This window comes from Trichechus manatus, unplaced genomic scaffold (genome assembly GCF_000243295.1).
Source record: "Trichechus manatus latirostris isolate Lorelei unplaced genomic scaffold, TriManLat1.0 scaffold00101, whole genome shotgun sequence".
Lineage (NCBI taxonomy): Eukaryota > Metazoa > Chordata > Mammalia > Sirenia > Trichechidae > Trichechus > Trichechus manatus.
In genome coordinates, this window is record NW_004444037.1 from 6,359,635 (window position 1) to 6,367,965 (window position 8,331).

The window sequence follows — 8,331 nt, forward strand, 5'->3', positions numbered from 1 at the left end:
TTTTCTAACCAGAGGACTCCCTTAGTATTTCTTGTAATTTTGGTTTGGTTTTTGCAAATTCCCTAAACTTCTGTTTCTGTGGAAATGCCCTAATTTTGCCATCATATTTGAGTGTAAGTTTTGCTGGAAATATAATTCTTGGCTGGCAGTTTTTTTCCTTCAAGGCTTTATATATGTCATCCCATTGCCTTCTTACCTGCATGGCTTTGCTGAGTAGTCTGAGCTTATTCCTATTGACTCTCTTTTTTGGATGACTTTTCATTTATCCCTAGCCCCTCTTAAAATTTTCTCTTTGGTTTTGGCTAGTTTGATTATAACATGTCTTGGTGACTTTCTTTTGGGATCTACCTTATGTGGGGTTCAAAGAGCATCTTGGATAGATATCTTGTCATCTTTCACGATATCAGGGAAGTTTTCTGCAAAAAAATCTTCAACAATTCTCTCTGCATTTTCTGTTATCCCCCCCATTCTGGTACTCCAATCACTTGTAGGTTATTCTTCTTGCTAGAGTCCCACATAATTCTTAGGGGTTCTTCATTTTTTTTAATCCTTTTATCTGATTTTTCCTCAAATAAGTTGGTGTCAAGTGCTTTATCTTCGATCTCACTGATTCTGATTTCCATTGCCTCAGTTCTTCTCCTATGACCTTCTATTGAGTTGTCTAATTCTGAAATTTTATTGTTAATCTTCTGGATTTCTGATTGCTGTCTCTCTATAGATTCTTGCAGCTTGTTAAATTTGTCATTACGCTCTTCTCTAATCTTTAATTTCCCCTATTGCGTGTTCTGCATTTTGCTTAATTTCCTTCCTAATTTCTTGAAGAGTTCTGTATATTAATCTTTTGTATTCTTCCTCTGGTAATTCCACTAAATTTTCCTCCTCTGGAAAATTTCTAGATTCTTTATTTTGGTAGCTTGCCGAAGCCATCATGGGTTGCCTCTTTATGTGTTTTGATATTGACTGTTGTCTCCGAGCCATTAGTAAGTTATTATATTTATTTATTTTATGTTTGCTTACTGTGTCCTAGCTTCTTGTTTTGTTTTGATATGCCCAAATAGGCTGCTCGAATGAGCTTCTTTGATTACCAGAAACTTTGAAGCTCTAATGCCCTATCACTAGGTGGGTAGATCTGTTACTAGGTACGTGAGCTCAGGAGTCCACCCACTCCTCCCTCCTCCCATATGGGTTTAGCTCAGGTGCTCAGGTAGATAGCCACCTAGTGTGTGGTGTAGGCTCTCACTTACAGTCCCAGACAGGCATGAGTGGTTGGGTGTAGGCACAGGCATCTGGCTGCAGCAGGTTGACACACTCTGAGCAAGACGGGGCTGACGGCTGCCCCCGAGTGTCCAGGAGGAAGGTATGTCCCTATTCCCTAGAGTGCGTAGGTGAGTGGGTTTTACAGCCAGACTATGAGCACCTAATGCTGTTGGCTGTAAGGACTAGGGGGCACCTCTTATTCATGGGCCCCTACTGCAGGTGGCTAAGTGGCGTGCGTGGAGCCACCAGTCCTCAGGCCCCTGATGTGGTTAGGTGAAGACCCTGCTTAATGGGCAGAGCAGTGTCAAATGTCAAGAACCTGCCACTTCACAGCTGAAACAGTTGAAGCTAGAGTTCCAATACATACCCCTGTTGTACTGCGGTAATGAGGGCCTATGCTGTTGAGATGGGCCCACACAAGTCTATGCAGGGCTAAAGGGACTCAAAGTTTGTGGATCCCTTATGCCTGTGCCTAGGCAAAGGAGCTGTGCCTACCCTGGGTTCCTGGCTTAGGGGAAACTGCCGTTTATTTTTTCCTCTGTTGGTTAATTTGTTCACTCTGTAAGGCAGGGAGAATGGCTCCTGGCATGAGACAGATCCTACTTCCAGCCCAGGGGACTCGGCAATTGCTGAAACCAGTCCAGGACCCAGTGCAGAGCAGGGAGCAGGGAGGTAAATGCGAGAGAGGTTTTTCCCTAAGGGGGGTGTTTTTGATCTGCTTGGTAGGTGGTACGCAATTACTTATCTTTCTCCGATCCTGAGCTGCTTCTCACTGGTTCTGGATGGCCACGTAGACTCTCTGGCTCTGGGTCTCTCCCGGTTTGGAAAACGTGCCTCCCAAGCACCGCCGCTTGCCTGCCTCACCACTCACCCCCGAGCTGATCAGACCTGAAGGGCTCAGGCTCTCGCCAGGTCAGGTCTGGCAACTCCTCACTGCTTCCGAACCGTCTCTCCCTCCCCCCGCCACTCAGTCCAGTTCCTCAACTCTGCCTTTGATGTTCAGGGCTCCCAGATTGCTATATATAGTCAATTTACTTGTTTTTTCAGGTCTTTGTTGTAAGAAGGTCTACTGGAAGCGTCTCACTACTCCACCATCTTGACCCCGCCTCTAATAGACTTTATTTTTTAGAGCAGTTTCAGATTATAAAAAAATTGAAAAGGTAGTACAGAGAGTTCCCATATACTCCTGCACAGTGTCCCCAGTTATTAATATCTTAGGACATATTTGTTAAAATTAATAAAAGAATATCCATACATTATTAGTAACTAAAGTTCATAGTTTATTAAATTTCCTTAGTTTTTCCCTTGTGCTCTTTTTCTGTTCCAGAATCCTATCCAGGATACCACTTTACATTTAGTTATCATATCTTCTTAAGTGCCTCTTGGCTGTGACAATTTCTCAGACTTTCCTTGTTTTTGATGGCCTTGACAGTCCTCAAGCATTTTGTAGGATGCTCCACTACTGGAAATTGCCTAATGTTTTTCTCTTGTGTAGACTGGGTTTAAGAATTTTTGCAAGGGAGATCAGAGAAGAAAAGTGCCGTTTTCATCATATCATATAAAGAGTACATATTACCAATGATTTATTACTGTTGATGTTGAATTTGATCATCTGGCTGAAGTAGTATTTGTCATATTTTTCCACTTGAAAGTTAATCTCCCCTTCCCTCCTTTTCATACTTTACATTTTGGGAAAAAGTCAGTATCGTGGCCCACACTTAAGGAGTAAGGAGTTATGCTCCCTTGTATCACTATTTTTTAATGGTTATGTTTGATCTAGGATTTATATGTGTTCTATAGTATTAAGGAAATCTGTGTTGACGGTCTGTCAAGATGCTGATTGTGAAAACTGAGTCCGTCCCCAGTGTTATTGATTTGGATTCTGTCCCCCAAAAAGATTCGTTCAAGTCTTAACCTGTAATACCTGTGAAGGCATCCTTATTTGGAAATACGGTCTTTGTAGATGTAATTAGTTCAGTTAACATGAGGTCATTCTGGAGCAAGGTGGGCCTTAATCCAATATGACTGGCATCCTTATAAAAGAGAAGAGACACGTAGACACACAGACAGACGCAGAGGAAAGATGGCCATATGAAGACAGAAGCAGAGATTGGAGCTATGCTACCACAAGCCAAGAACTACTTGGGGCCAGTAAAAATCAGAAGACGTAAGGAAGGATTATCCCCCAGAGCCTTGGAGAGAGCTTGGACCTGCTGATACCATGAATTAGGACTTGTAGCCTCCAGAACTGTGAGAGAATAAATTTCTGTTGTTTGAAGTCACCCAGTTTGTGGTAACCTGTTACGGCAGTCCTGGCAAACTAACATACCCAGTGTTTACTAGTCTCCTAAATATAATGGACACTCGTTCCCATCTTACGCCATCTCTGCAGCTTTTGGCTTCTGTGACACTACACCCTCAGTTCACTTGTCTCCATTTTGGCTACTCTTCTCAGTCTCCTTTGTCAGTATCTCCCCCTCTCTTCATCTCTAAAAATTGAAATTTCTTCATCCTACGTCCTCTTTAAGGAGCCCTGGTGGTGCAATGGTTAAGTGCTCAGCTGCTAACTGAAAAGACTGGCTGTGGAACCCACCCAGCAGCTCCATGGGAGAAAGACCTGACATCTGCTCTTGTAAAGATTACAGCCAAGAAAACCCCATGCGGTGGTTCCACTCTGTCACATGGGGTCACTGTGAGTTGAAAACGCCTGGACAGCACCTAACAACAGCACATCCTCTTTAACCAGAACATAAAGAAAATGAAAAATCCTTACAACTGGACCAGTAAACAACATGCTTTCATTCTTCTTGGATCAATAATCAATGCCCATGGAAGTAGCAGTCAAGAAATCAAACGACATACTGCATTGGGCAAATCTGCTGCAAAAGATCTCTTTAAAGTATAAAAAGCAAAGATGTCACTTTGATGAATAAGGTGCGCCTGACCCAAGCCATGATATTTTCAGTTTCCTCATATACCTTCAAAAGCTAGACAATGAAGAAGGAAGACCAAAGAAGAATGGCCGCGTTCAAATTGTGGCGTTGGCAAAGATTATTGAATATACCATGGACTACCAGAAGAATGAACACATCAGTCTTAGAGGAAGTACAGCCAAAATGCTCCTTAGAAGTGAGGATGGTGAGACTTTGTCTTACTTACTTTGGACATGTCAACAGGAGAGATCAATCTCTGGAGAAAGATATATTTGGTAAAGTTGTTCTTAGGTGCTGTCGAATCGATTTTCAACTCGTAGTGACCCTATATGACAGAGTAGAACTGCCCCACAGCATTCTCTGGACTTTAATCCTTTTTCTTTCGTTCTTTTTTTTTGTTGTACTTTAGATGGTTTGCAGAACAAACTAGCTCCTCATTGAAAAGTTAGTACATATATTGTTTTATGACATTGGTTAACAACCCCATGACATGTCAGTACTCTTCCTTCTTGACCTTGGGCTCCCTATTACCAGCTTTCCTGTCCCCTTCTACCTTCTAGTCCTTGCCCCTGGGCTGGTGTGCCCCTTCAGTGTCATTTTGTCCTCTGGGTCTGTCTAATCTTTGGCTAAAAGGTGAACCTCTGGAGTGACTTCCTTACAGAGCTAAAAAGGTGTCCGGGGGCCATACTCTCAGGGTTTCTCCAGTCTCTTTTAGGCCAGTAAATCTGGTCTTTTTTTGGTGAGTTAGAGTGTTGTTCTACATTTTTCTCCAGCCCTGTCTGAGACCCTCTATTGTGATCCCTGTCAGAGCAGTCAGTGTTGGTAGCCGGGCACGGTCTAGTTGTACTGGACTCAGTCTGGTGGAGGCCGTGGTAGTTGTGGTCTATTAGTCCTTGTGTCTTTAGTTTTCTTCATTTTCCCTTGCTCCTGAAGGGGAGACCAGTGGAGTATCTTAGATGGCCGCTCACAGCCTTTTAAGACCGCAGATGCTACTCACCAAAGTGGAATGTAGAACATTTTCTTTATAAACTATGTTATGCCAGTTGAGCTAGATGTTTCCTGAGATCGTGGTCCCCACAGCCCTCAGCCCAGTAATTTGATCCCTAAGGGAGTTTGGATTTGTCCATGGAGCTTCCATGACCTTACCTGAACAAGCTGTGCTGGCTTCCCCTTCACCAAAGTTCCCACCTATCTATTGTCTATTTAGTTTTTTTCCACCCCCACTCCTCCCCTCCCTCATAACCATCAAAGGTCGTTTCTTTTTGTGTGTAAACCTTTTCATGAGTTTTTATAATAGTGGTCTCATACAATATTTGTCCTTTTGTGATTATCTTATTTCACTCAGCATAATGCCCTCAAGATTCATCCATGTTGTGAGATTCTTCCCAGATTCATCACTGTTCTTTATCATTGCGTAGTATTCCGTTGTGTGTGTACCATAGTTTGTTTATCCATTCATCTATTGACAGACATCTAGGTTGTTTCCAACTTTTTGCTATTGTGAACAATGCTGCAATGAACATGGGTGTGCATGGGACTGTTTGTGTGACGGCTCTTATTTCTCTAGGATATATTCGTAGGAGCTGGATTGCTGTATCATATGGTGCTTCTATTTCTAGCTTTCTAAGGAAGTGCCATATTGTTCTCCAAAATGGTTGTACAATTTTGCATTCCCACTAGCGTGCATAAGAGTTCCAATCTCCCCACAGCCTCTCCAACATTTGTTATTTTCTATTTTTTTGATTCATGCCAGTAATGCCGGGGTAGCCTGTAATCTTTACCTGAGCAGATCACCAGGTCTTTTTCCTATGGAACTGCTGGGTGGATTTCAAAAGCTAACCTTTTCGATTAGCAGCTGAGCACGTAACCGTTGCATCAGTAGGACTCCTTGGTAAAGTAGAGGGTCGGTGAAAAAGAGGAGACCTTCAATCAGATGGATTGACAGAGCAGCTGTAGCAATGCACTCAAACGTAGTAATGGTTATGAGGATGGTACAGGACCAGGCAGGACCAGGCAACGTTTCATTCTGTTATATACAAGGTTGCGATGAGTTGGAGCCAACTCTATGGCACCTAACAACAACAACAACAACACATCTTCTAACCTTTCACTCTTTCCCTAGGCCATCTCACCTCTAGGCTTCTTTGTCACTTGAAAGGCTTCCTTTGCCATCTAAGAGCTGATAGATCCCAAATGTATTTATTTCCTGCCAAGACGTCTCTTTTGAGCCCCTCCTTCTCTTTCTCTCCGTTTCTCCATCTCTGTGTTAATTATCTATCCATCCATCCACCCACCCACCCATGCATCTGTCTAATATCTCTGTCCATCTATCTATGTTCTACTGGGTGTCTATCTATTTCCACTTGGGTGTTTCACATTCCCTAAACTGAATTCATCATCCTCTCCTACAAATCTGGGAGATCTTTAGGTGTGGCTAAACTCAAGGGACTCAAACATGGTCATCAAGGGCAAGTTAATGTTTACTTCATCTCTTGACCCTGCTTTCTACAATGTTGGCATCATTCTGGGGCTGTTTCTATCATTGCAGGAACAAAATGGCTACTGGTAGATGCACAGAAAAAAATAGTTGGTTTCACCCCACCCCCTTTCCCAACAGTACTGTTAAAAGTCCTAAACTGAAACTCATTGGCTCTGTCTGAAGTTGTATCCGTTCAAGCCAATCACTGTGCCCCAGGACAGCCCATGCTTTCTGATTGATCAACCTTAGGTCACATGTCCACCCCTGAAACTGGGGATATGGTCAGCTTAACCCAACCCACATGTACTGAGGGTGGGGAGATATGATTTACCAAAATGAAAATTTGGGAAAGCATTGTGTGCTGTTTTCAGAAGAAAGGGGCCATGCATGTCAGGTAGGCTGGACCACTAGTCTACAATTTGGGGATTTTAAAATGTGTAACTGATAATGTCACTGTCTTGCTTCAAATCCTCAGTTTAGATTGATGAACTGCAGACACCATATCAAGGCCTTCAACTTTCTTCCTACCTCTCTGCCCCCATCTCAAGTTTGGCTCTGCCTTCTTCACTATGGTCCAGCCACTATGACCTTGGTTTGTACCTCATTTGGACCATGCTCTTTTCTGTGCCAGGGTCTTTAAACATGCTGTTCCCACTGCTGGAAACTTGCTCCTCCTCTTGTCTCTCTACTTCCCCACCCCCAGACCTTTGCTTAGCTCATTGGCTTAAATGTCATTTCCCCAGAGAATAATTCCTGATTACTCAGATTGAGTTAGGTCTGTTAACTACTCTCATGGTTACCTATACTTCTTCATAGGACTGATCTCAATTGTATTTAATTGATTACTTTATAATTATCTGTCAGTCTTCTCCAATGACCTTTAGGCTCAATGAAGGCAGGACAGTGTATCTAGTTTACTGATTTAGTGCTTTAGCACTGCCCGGCAGTGTGTGGCCCTTAGGAATCATTTCATGCGTATTTGTTTAATGAATGAATGAATGAGTGAATGAATGAGAGTTTACATGCATTATCCCATATGATCCTTAATAACTATCCCATGACCTAGGCTCTATTTTAGGATAAGAAAAGGAGGCTAAGAAAGTTGCCCAAGATCACTCAGCTAAGCAGTGGCAAAACTTGGATGGTTTCATATCTAGGAATATTTGCCTTAAAAACAACTGAAGATTTGTTGCCTCATGAGGCCTCTAAGACATTATCCTGTTGGTTTATTTGGATTTTTTTTTTTTTTGGTACTTGCCTTTCTTCTTTTTGGAGTCTCTTGGTGGCACAAATGGCTAATACACTTGGCTGTTAACTGAAAGCGTGGTTGATCGAGTCCACCTAGAAGAAAGGACTGGGATCTACTTCTGAAAGATCAGCTATTGAAAACCCTATGCAGCACAGTTCTACCCTGACACACACGGGGTTGTTGTGAGTTGGAGTTGACTGGACGTCAGCTGGTTTTTTTTTTTTTTTTTTTTTTTTTTTTTTTTTTTGGTTCTTTTTATCCTGTTTGTTTTTGAGCCATTTGGTCTGGAGGTAAACGTGAAAGTGTGTGAGGCAGGAGAATAAAAGGGAACTGAAAAGGAGAGGAGTCCATGCAGAGATGGGCCCTTAGCAGGGAGCAGGAGAGCACCTGACAGAGGGAAAAGATACTGAAAA